This window comes from Carcharhinus amblyrhynchos, chromosome 24, assembly GCF_965287045.1.
Source record: "Carcharhinus amblyrhynchos chromosome 24, sCarAmb.v2.hapA, whole genome shotgun sequence".
NCBI classification, from domain to species: domain Eukaryota; kingdom Metazoa; phylum Chordata; class Chondrichthyes; order Carcharhiniformes; family Carcharhinidae; genus Carcharhinus; species Carcharhinus amblyrhynchos.
Window position 1 is genome coordinate 33,541,672 of NC_137347.1, and position 15,391 is coordinate 33,557,062.

The window sequence follows — 15,391 nt, forward strand, 5'->3', positions numbered from 1 at the left end:
GTGAGGCCGCAGCTGGAGTACTGTGTGCAGTTTTGGGCGCCGTACTTACGCAAGGATATTTTGGCCTTGGAGGGAGTGCAGAGGAGGTTTACTAGGCTGATACCGGAGTTGAAGGGGTTGAGCTATGAGGAGAGGCTGAATAAACTAGGCTTGTACTCGTTAGAGTTTAGAAGAATGAGGGAAGATCTCATTGAGATGTATAAGATGATGAATGGGATGGATAGGATAGAGGTGGAGAGACTCTTCCCGCTCAGAAAGGATAGTAGGACTAGGGGGCACAGCCTCAAGATAAAGGGGGGTGCGGTTTAGAACAGAGTTGAGGAAGAACTTCTTCACTCAAAGGGTGGTGAATCTCTGGAATTCTCTGCCCGTTGAAGTGGTGGAGGCTACCTCGCTAAATATTTTTAAGACGCGGGTTGATGGGTTTTTGATAAGAGAGGGGATTATGGGTTATGGGGAGAGGGTGGGAATGTGGATCTGAGCCACGACAGATCAGCCATGATCTTATTGAATGGCGGGGCAGGCTCGAAGGGCTAGATGGCCTACTCCTGCTCCTATTTCTTATGTTCTTATGTTCTTATGTACATTAGCTGGTTAATCAAACACTTGCTTCTTTTATATTGACAACTTGCATGTCTGATGTGTTCAGGTTAACAGGAGATAGCGCTTAAATTCAGCTCACGGAAGGGGTGTTTTTATTTTGAGGCAGGTGCTCAACCCTGGTGACTAACTGCTGCATCATTTTAATTAAAAACATTCTGTTTTTTAAGAGCACTCAGATTCAGTGATCACTCACCCAAAGCAGCAGGTTTCAACTCAGACCCCTGAGCTTGCATTCACTTTTTCAACAGAGGTTTCGATACTCGAATATTCTGTGCTTAGTGACCCCACAAGAACTTGTCTGTCCATTCTTTCCAACATCATAAGTGAAATCTTCCTACGGTTATTCACAATTTTACCACAAACAGAAAGAAAAACTCCCCTTAATCTGCTAACTATTAGTTCCATTGTCCATTGCCAATCTGGCATTTTGAGATACATTTCTTGTCAGTTTCAGGGAAGGGTTGTCTGTTACAGGATGGGATTGAATATTTCAGGGGGAGTTGAATATTTCTTTTTTAAGATAATTATGAGTACTTGGTGATCCATTTTAACAGTTGTGAGCCCCAGTCTGTGGCAACACAGTCATCATCAAGGCAGCATGGTGGCCCAGTGGTTAACACTGCTGCCTCACAGGGCCAGGGACCCGGGTTTGATTCCGGCCTCGGGACGCTGTCTGTGTGGAGTTTGCACATTCTCCTCGTGGGTTTCCTCTGGGTGCTCTGGTTTCCCCCCACAGCCTGAAGCTGTCCCGGTTAGGTTGATTGGCCGTGCTAAATGGCCGCTGGTGTCAGGGGTATTAGCAGGGTAAATATGTGGGGCCATGGGAATAGATTCTGGGTGGGATTGTGGTCGGTGCAGACATGATGGGCAGCGGATCACAAATTAAGTCATGTAATCTCTGACAGGCGAAGACTAGAGGGAGGAGTTCATTTCGATGTGAGCATAATGAGTCTCCGTGTCAGTGAGGGCCCTGGAAGGTGAACTGTTGGTCTGGCATTCTGGATGCAGACTGCACCATGTCTGTGCTGAGAGGAGTCTGCAGATGTGAGTGTTGTGCTCGAATATTGAAGTATTGCAGCGCTGCTGGGGCTGTGAATGCCTGTTTGAAAATTGCCAGCATTTGACATTCTGGTAGAGGAGCCAGTGAAGAGTTTCATTGATCTCACTATGAGATGGAATGAAAGATCATTTGGAAGCTTGTAATGCTGCTTGTCCACAGGGATGGCCATCTGTCGTAAAGCCCTTGTCTTGTCCTGAACTGACTTTACACCATTGGCCGGGAACATGGTTGACCCTGAATCTGCATTTTGCAGGTTTGCATTTTGTGTGGCCCCATTCTGTTGAGGACAGAAGAAGTGCATCAGATTCTTTATGATATGACAACACAGTCATCGTCAAGGCGGCACGGTGGCACAGTGGTTAGCACTGCTGCCTCACAGCACCAGGGACATGGGTTCAATTCTGGCCTTGGGATGTTGTCTGTGTGGAGTTTGCATATTCTCCCTGTGTCTGTGTGGGTTTCCTCCCACAGCCTGAAAATGTGCGAGTTAGGTTGATTGGCCATGCTAAAATGACCCTAGCGTCAGGGGGATTAGCAGGGTAAATATGTGGGATTATGGGAATAGATTCTAAGTGGGATTGTAGTTGGTGTAGACTCGATGGGCTGAATGGACTCCTTCTGCAGTGTAGGGATTCTATGATTCTTGCATTGTATGACCCCAGATGTCATCGACGATGATTTTGCAGAGTTGGTCTGCAAAGAATTGCTTCATGCTCCACTGGAAGATCTCACTGCCAGTGTAGAGTATGTGAAGATAATGGTATCTGCTACCGGAGACATGAATGTGTTCAGTTTTGAAGGTTCTTCACCTGATGGGTTCTGCCACAACTCACATTTTGCATCCAGGATGCTGAAAACCTTAGCACTTGACATGTTCGCTATCACCCGTTCCGCTGTCTTTAGAGGGTGATGAGGTCCAAGCAGCGACTTGTACAGGTGCACTGGGTGAATGTTGATCCTGATCATGCCACAGAATGACACAATCCCCTACAGTACAGAAGGAGGCCATTCGGCCTGTTGAGTCTGTACTTAGCACAATCTCACCCAGGCTCTCTTCCCATAGTCCCACATATATACCGAACTAATCCTACTAATGACACTACGATCAATTTACCATGGCCCATCCACCTAACCCGCACATCTTTGGAGTGTGTGAGGAAACTGGAGCACCTGCAGAAACCCACGCAGACACGGGGAGAATGTGCAAACTCCACACAGACAGTGACCCGAGGCTATAATTGAACCTAGGACCCTGGTGCTGTGAAGCAACAGTGCTAACCACTGTGCCACCGTGCTGCCCAATCACTGTGCCACCTTTTTTCCCACTTTGCCATATTTCCTTACTGCAGCCACCATTACTGAAACCATTCTGCAGCCTCATTCATAGGAATTGTGACACCCAATGTCCTCATCTGAAGCAGCTCATTGACTACATTCTGCTTCATGACAATGGGTAATCTTCTCGGAACACCAACTGTTGGCGGGATTGAGTCATCTAGATATGTGGTACGTTACTGGCAGCTTACCAATGGCGTCACAGTTGAAATGGTTTTATACGCATCATTCCTGTGTCCTGGTGTACATCTGGACCAAGGTGGATGAGCCCCACTGTGATGCTGTCTCGAAAACCTAAAGGTAGCTTTAAATTCTGGTCTTGTAACAAACAATACTTTGGGCAGGATTTTTTTCCCTCTCTGTGGCATGTTTGGTGGTGGTGGGATCTTATGGTCTCACCATTGTCAATTAAGTTTCCTGTTGAACTCTCCTTTTGCTGTTGGGAATCCCATGGTGGTGGTGTGCCCTCAGCGAGCTAGTAAGATCCCGCTGGCTTGAATGGCAGCAGGATTACATCTGCCAAGTTTTTGTCCACTCACCTAGTCTGTCTATATCCTCCTATACTCCTTTCTCTGCTTGCCTTCCAATGTGTTGTCCGCAAACTTGGCATTTAACCTTTCCTGCTGCACGTCCAGTCACTGAGCTTGCCCATTGTTCTTCCCCATCCTGCCCCCTTTCCGATATCTGTTGTCTTGAAGTCTATTCCAGCTCCCTAACTCTGTCCACTTCTGACCTGATTGTTTCTGTCTCCACAGATGCTGCCAGATCTGCTGAGTATTTCCAGCATTTTCTATGATAATTTTTGAAAGGTGGATCGCCGAGGTGACAAAATCAACATTAGTTTAGTGATATAAATATTTTGGACATGAAGTAGGATTTATAGTTGGCATGGCTTTGAAATCATTGTGAGTTGACTAGGCTCAAGAGACTACTAAATAAAATGTGATGTATTTAGTCATTATTACAATTGCTATTGACTCTGTCGGTTGTGGGAATACTCTGCTTTCTTTCAATGACCATTTTGCAATGTTGTAATATGTGGTTAAGCCTTGATTCCCAGAGAAAGTGGTAAACTCCCATAACAAAGTCTACAAATGGGGACCGATTAGGGTTGCCGACTGTGATTAAATACATTCTCGGCAGTTTCATCACGTGACTTGCCCCGACGCTCCAGCCATTAGCTGGTCAATGCATCCATCCTGGTTACGGACTGCCTTCCTCCACCAATTGGAAGATAAAAAGATTTATTATCCAGTTAGATGATACTTTATTGTCAGTAAAACAGTCTTGTTCTTCTCCAACTTGCCATCTTCAGTGTCTGGTAAAACGTTCAAAGAAAATGACATTGAAAAAAATTGTCCTGATGATTTTTGCACAAGTCAGTGTCCTGAAGATTAATCATTGAAGACTCTAAACCAAACTCATGGGTGGGCAACCCTTGGAACAGAGCATTTAGAAAAACATAATATAACCAAGCACACTCTACATGGCTTCATGAAGGGAAAATCATGCCGGCCAAATTTATTAGAATTCTTTAAGATGGTAATGAGCAGGATAGATAAAGGGAAACTAGTAGATGTAATATACTTAGATTTCCAAAAGGCATTCAGTAAGATACCTCACAATAGGCTATTTAATAAGAGCCTATAATGTTGGAGGTACTATATTAGCATGGATAGAGGTTGGACTAATTGATAGAAGACAGGGAATTGGGATAAAAGGGACATTTTCAGGAAGGCAACTTGTAAGTGGTAGAGTGCCACACAGATCAGTTCTGGGGCCCCAGTTATTTACAAAATGTATTAATAACCTGAAAGAGGGGAGTGAATGTACTATTGCCAAGTTTGCGGATAATACATAAACAGGTGGGAAGGCAAGTGGTGAAGAAGATGCAAAGAGACTACAGAGGGATATAGACAGGTTAGGTGAGTGGACAAAAATTTGGCAGATGGAATATAATGTAGGAAAGTGTGAAGTTATGCACTTTGGTCGGAAGAATAAAGGAGATGGATGCTTAAACGGAGAAAGACTGCAGAAAGCTGCAGCACAGGGGGATTTGGGGGTCCTCATACATAAATCACAAAAAACTAGCATGTAAGTTCAGCAGGGAATAGGGAAGGCAAATGGGATATTGGTCTTCATTTCAAAGGGAATGGAATGTAAAAATTGGGAAGTCTTGCTAACATTATGCAAAGCACCAGTCAGGACCTGAAACATTGTGAACAGTTTTGGTCCCCTTATCTAAAGAAAGATATGCTGGCATTGTAGCCATCCAGAGAAGGTTCACTAGGTTGATCCTGAGTTTGGAGGGATTTTCTTATGAGGACAGGTTGAGTAGGTTGGGCCTGTACTCACTGGAGTTTAGAAGAATGCAAAGCAACCTTATTGAGACATAAAGACTTCTCAGGGGGGCTTGACAAGGTAGATGCTGAGAGATTGTTTCCTCTTGAGGGAGAGATGGGTTTTTGATAGGAGAGGGGATTAAGGGTTATGGGGAGAGGGCGGGAAAGTGGAACTGAGCAGCGACAGATCAGCCATGATCTTATTGAATGGCGGGGCAGGCTCGAAGGGCTGGATGGCCTACTCCTGCTCCTATTTCTTATGAGAGTCCAGGACCAGAGGACATAATTTCAGAGTAAGGGATTGCCAATTATATACAGATAGCAGGAGGAATTCCTTCTCAGAGGGTAGTGAATCTGGGGAATTCTTTATGGCAGAGAATGTAGAGGCTGGGTCATTAAGTATGTTTAAGGTTGAGATGGACAGGTTTTTAATCAGTAAGGGAATCGAGGATTATGGGGATAAGGCAGGGAAGTGGAGTTGAGGATTATATCAGATCAGTTTTGATCTCATCGAATGGTGGAGCAAACATGATGGGCTGAATGGCCTATTTCTGCTCCCATGATTATGTTCGTGTTGATACTAGTATGATATTTATGTTCATAAGCAACTATGAAGACATTTCCAAAGTGATACTCGATAACACGGAAATAATAGTTTGCATAAATTTGTAAAAGGGTTCAGAGCGGCGGAAGACTGCGTGGGGGCTTTAAGGTTGGTGTTATTACTGAACACTGCTATCGCCTTATTGTCTCCCAAACATGAACAATGAAAAGATAGATAAATAATTGAAATGGTAGCATCTGGGTTACTGGCTTGTGGAATGGCTACAGTTCACGATCCTATCTTTCCATTATTTCAGGAATCAATGCTGCGGTAAATGACTTCACAAAGCCGATTTGTATGAAAAGCTAAGTAAATGCAATGTCTGCTTTGTATATCACACAGGTGTAACGTGATAATTTACAGGTGGTCGAAACTGGCTGTTGCAATCTTACGACTATTCTCCGCTCTCCAATGATCACACTTGTCCTGAAAGCAAAAAGGAACTAGCACTTATATCGGAACAGAGCCAAAACGTTACAGATAACATGGACCAATTGCTCACATTCAGTTCATTCATCCAAAAAAAACTCTGCACTCACATCATTAAGTATCTAATTGGATTTAAACGATACTTGGCATTTTTATCTCCACTATTCTATATAAATGCACCATAGAAAGCAGCCTTTCCAGATGTATCACAGCTTGGTATGGCTCCTGCTGTGCCCAAGACTGTAAGGAACTGCAAAGGATCGTGAATGAAGCCACCACACAAACCAACCTCCCATCCATTGACTCCATCTACACTTCCCGCTGCCTTGAAAAAGCAGCCAGCATAATCAAGGACCCCACTCGGACATTCTGTCTTCCACCTTCTTCCATTTGAAACAAGATACAAAAGTCTGAGGTCACGTACCAACCGACTCAAGAATAGCTTCTTCCCTGCTGCTATCAATCTTTGAATGGACCTACCGTATATTAAATTGATCTTTCTCTTCACCCTGGTTATGTCTGTATCCCTATATTCTCCATCCTCTCCTTTCCTTCCCCCCGTGTACACAATGAATGGTATGTTTTGTCTGTATAGGGCGCAACAAACAATACTTTTCACTGTACCCCAATACATGTGACAATAATAAATCAAAATGCAGAGGGTGTGGAGAGTCTGCAGAAGGATCTAGATAGGCTGGGCGAATGGGCCAGGAAATGGCAAATGGAATTTAATGTTGGCAAGAGTGAGGTGGTCCACTTTGGTAGGAAGAATGGTAGGAAGGACTATTACTTACGGGGCGAAAAACTGCAGCAGGCGACAGTGCAGAGGGACCTCGGGGTCCTTGTGCATGAGTCGCAAAAACCCAGCTTGCAGGTGCAGCAGGTGGTCAGGAAGGCGAATGGGATGCTGGCCTTCATAGCGAGGGGGATTGAATATAAAAGTAGGGAGGTCTTGCTGCAGCTGTATAGGGCATTGGTGAGGCCGCAGCTGGAGTACTGTGTGCAGTTTTGGGCACCGCACCTGCGCAAAGATATTTTGGCCTTGGAGGCAGTGCAGAGGAGGTTTACTAGGCTGATACCGGAGTTGAGGGGATTGAGCTATGAGGAGAGGCTGAATAAACTGGGCTTGTACTCGTTAGAGTTTAGAAGAATGAGGGGAGATCTCATTGAGATGTATAAGATGATGAATGGGATGGATAAGATAGAGGTGGAGAGACTCTTCCCGCTCAAAAAAGACAGTAGGACTAGGGGGCACAGCCTCAAGATAAAAGGGGGGCGGTTTAGAACGGAGTTGAGGAGGAACTTCTTCACTCAAAGGGTGGTGAATCTCTGGAATTCTCTGCCCGTTGAAGTGGTGGAGGCTGCCTCGCTAAATATTTTTAAGACGCGGGTTGATGGGTTTTTAATAAGAGAGGGGATTAAGGGTTATGGGGAGAAAGCGGGAAAGTGGAACTGAGCAGCGACAGATCAGCCATGATCTTATTGAATGGCGGGGCAGGCTCGAAGGGCTGGATGGCCTACTCCTGCTCCTATTTCTTATGTTCTTATGGACCAGGTTTCCTTTGTTGTTCTCTCTCAATTTAATTTAAAGAAAGATTTTGGACTAACTTTCTCCACACCATTTATAATTTACAATTTTACTCTTCAGGTAATGTCTTTTCAAGCTAAGAAAGTCCAAGGGCTGGAAAGCCATTTGCCCTGATTTTTGGATGTGGGGAAGTGGGGGCGTCATGATTCCTAATATGTTTGCTCCCATTCAGAGGCCAGAGGAGAGCAGCTGTTCCCCTTAGTTGAAGGATCAGTTACGAGGGGGCACAAGTTAAAAGTGAGAAGTGGGAGGTTTAGGGGGAATTTGAGGAAAAATATTTTCAACCAGAGAATATTGACCGTCTGGACTGCACTGCCTGGAAAGGTGGTGGAGGCAGGATGCCTCACATCCTTCAAGGCTATGGACCAAGTGCTGGCAAGTGGGATTAGGTGGGCAGGTCAGGGCATTTCATGGGTTGGTGCAGATTTGATGGGCCGAAAGGCCTCTTCTGCGCTGTAGTATTCTGTGATCCTGTAAATTCATGTACCAGTTTCAATTGCATGATTGTCGAGCTAACTGGCAAGCCTCCAACATCGATCTCTGTCTCTTACTGCTGCCCCTGGAGTCCAGCAGGAGGACCCAGCAGCATTGCTTGTTGAGCACATAGTGAAGGCGGCCTGCCAGATGAGGAGGAATCTGGTTGCCAGGGCAGGCAATGGAATTCATAGTTACAGTTGTGGTACTCTGGTGGCATGATTGGTGCAGGTGGACAGAGGAGAGATGCTATGGCCCAGTGCGATGGGAGCAGGCAGGATGGTGGAAGGTGCAGGAGACCCTGGATATTCACCCCAGAAGGGATTGGATGCAGAAGATCAACTCTGGGGTCCTGGCAGCAATGACACCAGAACACCAACTCTCACACTGCCCAGTCACTCCCATCACTCATTCTTGGCAATCCCAGCACTCAGAACTGAGGCAGAGATCTCAGGTACTCCGATTTACCCTTATGGCCTAGTGGTGTTATCAGTATTCTATTAATCCAGAAACTCAGCTAATGGTCTGGGGCCCTGGGATTGAATCCCACCGCGGCAGATGTTGGAATTTGAATTCAGTAAAAAAAATCTGTAAATAAGAATCTACTGATGACCATGAAACCACTGTTGATTGTTGTAAAAACACAACTTGTTCACCAATGTCCTTTAGGGAAGGAAATCTGCCATCCTTACATGGTCTAGCCTACATGTAACTCCAGAGCCACAGCAATGTGGTTGGTTGACTCTGAACTGCCCTTGGGTAACTATGGATGGGCAACAAATACTGGCATCCATGTCCCATGAAGGAATGAATAACAAAAGAACCTTTCTATGTGTCAACCAGACTACTGAGGTTGGCCTATTGGAATTTGAACTCCCTGATTAAGGAGTCACTTGATTGGCCAATCAGGGAGTCTTTTCATTGTATTTAACTGGGAGCATCAGTTCCTCTGGCTGATAGCAATCTGTGTCCTACTGTAGGAATTGTAAATAATGGGATTTTGGTGAAGGAGCTTCTGCCTCTGAAAACTTATTACACCATGGTCCTAAAAAAGGAAAAAAATAAGGCTGTGAATTGGAGTTGTAGTTTGCTGGTTACTCCGGCTCTGCACATACTTGTCTGATTCCCGTTCATACGGTCAGCGAGGATCTCCATCCGACTTGACTTTGACAAGTGCAGTTTTCCGAATTGGTCTATAAAGGGCAGGGGTGTGAGAGAAATCCAGGACATGCTGAGCTATTCTTTCCTGGATGGAAACTGGTTTTTATAACTTGAGTCGGTTGGTTTGGTGGAGTCCTGACTTCACCCCTGAAGCTCAGCTGACTGGCTCCTCTCTCGTTGTGGCTGGGGGATAAATATTTGCTGTCAGTCTCCTGCATTCAAAGCTTTGCTGTCTTAAGCAACCAGTTACATCTTAAATAGTCTGTTTTTGCTGGCAATTGTCAGTCAGCGTGAACTTGACATCTTTCTACGTTTGACCTCAAATTGGCAAATGATTCTTGTGCAGTCAGCACAATGAATATTGGACCATAGTGTGCATGCGCTCTTATAAATTACAACAAAAACCTATGAGATGCATTACTGTTAATCACCAGTCTTGGCGGTGAACTCCACACAACTTGGTAATGTCAGCGCCTGCTTCAACCAGATTAAAGTAGCAGAGCTCTGTGCAAACAATGTCAGGATGGCCATTTGTCTCACTGCTTTATTTATTTGCCACAATTTATTCTCTAAGTTATGTTCATTCTCTGGATCAATTCTCTAATTCTAAATAAGACATGAACTGAATTTAAATAGAAGTCAAAAATCATTTTTTTCAAGTTCATTTGCAAATATTCTGTATCTTTGATATTTTTTGCCTTTGTTTAAATTGTGTTTTTGGTTTTAATTCTTTGAGTTCATAGAATCATAGAAACCCTACAGTGCAGAAAGAGTCCATTTGGCCCATTGAGTCTGCACCAACCACAATCCCACCCAGGCCCTACCCCCATATCCTTACATATTTTACCCACTAATCCCTTTAATCTACGCATCTCAGGACACTAATGGGCAATTTTAGCATGGCCAATCAACCTAACCCGCACATCTTTGGACTGTGGGAGGAAACCGGAGCACCCAGAGGAAACCCACGTTTTGTCCCCTCCTTTCCTGATTAATGCTGGAGAATGGTTTACGTTGGGATTTGCTTTAAGTTCATTTTAAGTGAATTTTGTCTCAATGTTTGGGTGGGATTCACTTGTAGGCTGGTTCACGTTGAGTTGCATTGCTAGGGTACTGTTCACATTGGAACTCCTGCTACCTAATCAAGAATACTGTTCTTTGTATAATATCTACGTGCTAGTGGGTTATTTGAGTAGGAATGATTGACTGAACCCAATCCTGCCTTTATTTGTTTTCGATGTGCGTGCATGTCTTGGCAAGGGTAACTGGGTTGTGATCACTTATGGGAACACTGGTTAATTTTTATCTGCTTAAGCCAGAGATGTGACTTAAAAATATCATCCAAACCACTGACTAGCCCAGGAATTTGTTAGATGAGCTTCAAATTTGGTGCCTTTCCCTGTATATGGGTGACTTACTTTATTCTTTCATGGGATGTGGGCATCACTGATAAGGCCAGCATTTGTTGCCCATCCCCTTTCCCTGTGAACTGAATAGCTTGTCACACTACTTCAGAGAACAGTTAAGAATCAAGTGCATATATTCACTCACTAAACGGGATGATGTATGTCCTGTTTATATGGGTGGTGTATTGACAATATATATGGGTGGTATATTGACTGTATATATGGGTGGTATAGTGACTGTATATTTGGGTAGTATATTGACTGTACATATGGGTGTATATTGACTGTACATATGGGTGTATATTGACTGTACATATGGGTGTATACAGACTGTATATATGGATGGTATATTGACTGTATATATGGGTGGTATTTTGGCTGTATATGTGTGTGGTATATTGACTGTATATATGGATGTATATTGACTGTATATGTGGATGGTATATTGATTGTATATATGGGTGTATATTGACTGTATATATGGATGGTATATTGACTGTATATATGCATGGTATATTGATTGTATATATGGGTGTATATTGACTGTATATGTGGATGGTATATTGACTGTATATATGGGTGTATATTGACTGTATATATGTGTGGTATATTGACTGTATATTTGGGTAGTACATTGTAGGCTTGTACTCGTTAGAGTTTAGAAGAATGAGGGGAGATCTCATTGAGACGTATAAGATGATGAATGGGATGGATAGGATAGAGGTGGAAAGACTCTTCCCGCTCAAAAAAGACAGTAGGACTAGGGGGCACAGCCTCAAGATAAAGGGGGGGCGGTTCAGAACGGAGTTGAGGAGGAACTTCTTCACTCAAAGGGTGGTGAATCTCTGGAATTCTCTGCCCGTTGAAGTGGTGGAGGCTGCCTCGCTAAATATTTTTAAGAAGCGGGTTGATGGGTTTTTGATAAGTGAGGGGATTAAGGGTTATGGGGAGAGGGCGGGAAAGTGGAACTGAGCCACGACAGATCAGCCATGATCTTATTGAATGGCGGGGCAGGCTCGAAGGGCCAGATGGCCTACTCCTGCTCCTATTTCTTATGTTCTTATGTTCTTATGTTCTTATTGTCTGTACATATGGGTGGTATATTGATTGTATATATGGGTGTATAATGACTGTATATATGGGTGTATATTGACTGTATATATGGGTGTATATTGACTGTATATATGGGTGGTATATTGACTGTATATATGGGTGGTATACTGACTGCGTATATGGATTAATCCATAGGCAGAGCTTTTCCTTGAGAATAATCAAAGTGTTCCTATTGTGCACGTTCCTTTGGCTGAATTTGATCCAGCTTTGCTTGTGGTTGTACGTAACTGCATGTTGGCACTGCTGATTTGAAAAATATTTCCTGCTAATCATCTTGGCAAACAGAAGAAATTATGATGCAATTATCACCTGATCACTATTCCGTCTGCGGCTGAAGTGTAAAATTCAGCACTAAACAGCAGAAAGCTAGAAGCAAAAACTCTCTGTGCAGTTGGTGTGTTACTGACTGCAGTACAAATATCCCCATCAACCGAGAAACCTGTGTTATAATGAAGGGTTTGAGTCTGTTGGGTGGTTTTGAGTTAATGGAATTTTGGTGTGCTATACTTAGATGACAGATAGCATGCAAGAATTATTGAAATGACTTGTTATGTGAACAAGCATGAACATGCAAATAATTAGAAACTGAGGAGCCAACTCCCAACAATAGATCCACAGCAATATCATGCTGCCATTATTTGTGAACATACAAATTAGGAGCAGGGGTAGGACACCTGAACCTTTGACCCTGCTCCACCATTCACTCACCAACTTTTACAGATGCACCATAGAAAGCATTCTTTCTGGTTATATCACAGCTTGGTATGGCTCCTGCTCTGCCCAAGACTGCAAAGAACTACAAAATGTCATGAATGTAGCCCAATCCATCACGCCAACCAGCCTCCCATCCATTGACTCTGTCTACATTTCCTCTGCCTCAGCAAAGCAGCCAGCATAATTAAGGACCCCACGCACCCCGGACATTCTCTCCTTTACCTTCTTCCATTGGGAAAAAGATACAAAAGTCTGAGGTCATGTGCCAACCGACTCAAGTACAGCTTCTTCCCTGCTGCTGTCAGACTTTTGAATGGACTTACTTTGCATTAAGTTGATCTTTCTCTACACTCTAGCTATGTCTGTAACACTACATTCTGCACTCTCTCGTTTCCTTCTCAATGAACGGTATGTTTTGTCTGTATAGTGAGCAAGAAATAATACTTTTCACCGTATGTTAATACATGTGACAATAATAAATCAAATCAAATCAAATCATTCAATAACCTCTCACCTAATCCTGATAACCTTTTACTCCCTCACCCTTGTTAATCAAGAATCTATCTACCTCTGCCTTAAAAAGAATCTGCTCCTACTGTCTGGAAGGAGGCGAGTTCCAAAGAATCACAACTCTCTGTGAGAAGAATGTTTCTCACCTCTGTTTTAAGTGGATGACGCGGGTGATTTTACCAGAATTCTGCAATGTGTTGGCTCCAGTGCCAATGTAGGGCCCTATTTTACCATTTTCATTCTAAGTGCTGGACTGACTTGAAGCTGGGGTTGTTTCAGATCTGACTTTTAGACCTGTTCTCAGGTGCCCCCATACGCACTCTGCCTGAAAAGGTAGCAGCGATTCTAAATCGTGCTGCAGAAGCCTGTGGGTGGGGCTTAACACTCCCGAAATCCTGCAGCTCCAATCGGAGCCTCCAAATGTGCAGATGGTGTAACAAAACATTGAAAAACGTTCCCCTACCACATCCCTCCCGGGCTGGATAATGCCTTCCTCTGGCCTCCACAGACATTACCCCACCCCCACAACATTACTGTCCCCCTTATCCCCCCCCCCCACACCATCCCCCTCCCACTATCCAGACTGATCGCAGCCCCTTCTCCCCCACCGATTACACGCAGAGTGGCAGCGGACCCCCACCCTCCCTCCCACCCCATCGATCGCATGCAGAGTGGCAGTGGACCCCCCCCTTCCCCCCCCACTGATCGTATGAAGAGTGGTGGTGGACCCCACCCCCCTCACCGCCCCCCAGTGCTCACTCACAGAGTGGCAGCAGACCCCCTCTTCCTGCCCCCCAACCGATTGCACGCAGGGTGAAAGCGGATCCCCCCCCTCCTCCCTGCTGATTGCATGCAAAGTGGCAGCGGATGCCCCCCCCATCCCTGCCACCCCCCCCACCCGCCAACCACAGAGGCAACTGACCCACCTCCTCTCCCCCCGCCACAGCACCGCCGATCTGAGTCAGGGGGCCGCCGGAAACTCTGAACTTACCTCCTCAGAAACTGGAGCGCCCAAAAATTCGGACCTTTCTGAACCATGTCTGCTTTGCGCCGAATCTGAACAGGCGAACGTGGTGGTAAAGGGGGAAATGCCAGTAAGTTTGGGTGTTTTGCCCATCAAGTCAATTTAAATGTATTCAAATGCATTTAAATGTATTCAAATGCATTTAAATATATGCAAATGCATTTAAATGTATGCAAATGCATTTAAATTGACGTTACGCTCGTTTTGGTTGCGGTCTAGACAGCGGGCATTTCGGCCACTGGTAAAGGGGGAACGTGCGTGGATCACGCTACTCGCCTCACGCCCGACTTTACCCAGTTTTTGTGCCCGAAAACAGACGCAACTTGATGCTAAAATCGGGCCCATGGAATGAATTCTGCCGAGGGCTTTGGCATAATTTCAAACTGAATCCTGAGGCTCAGGGACAGGACTTTTCTGGCCATGAGAATCCTGCTGCTGTCATGGCGGCCTCCCTCTGATTCACCCATCCCGGCTCCACTTAATTGGGCCAATCACCGGAGAGCTCCATTGAATGGCCCCTCAGCATTTATTCCATGGCTACAGCAGGGGTGACAGTCAGGAAGGCCACACCGTGATTCTCAGGGAGCCCTCACCAGACTTCTGGATACAGAAGTGGGATACAGTCTCCCCCTACTCCAGGAGAAGGCCTCCCTCCAAGGCCACTACCCCCGCCTGGGATGCTGTGGCAGCCATGGTGAGAGCAAGCTCACTGCAGAAGAGGACAGGGCAGCAGTGCCGCAAGAAGGTGAATCATCTACACTCAGCCAGGGTAAATGAGCCTCGTGTGCTCTTTTTCTGGATCCCCTTGCAGGTCCACCCCCACCCAGCCACTTCGGGCTTTGCAAACACCTGTAAGGAGGCTGCCCTTCCCAATCACCATGTACCACCCCCGCCCCCACCTGCTGCTATGCTCCCCACACTCCAGCTCCCACTCAAGACCCACCCCTTGCCACACCTCATCATCAAATTAAATGTCAACACCGCCATCTACACGCTTCCCTATCTGCAGGACAAAATAAACCTGGTCA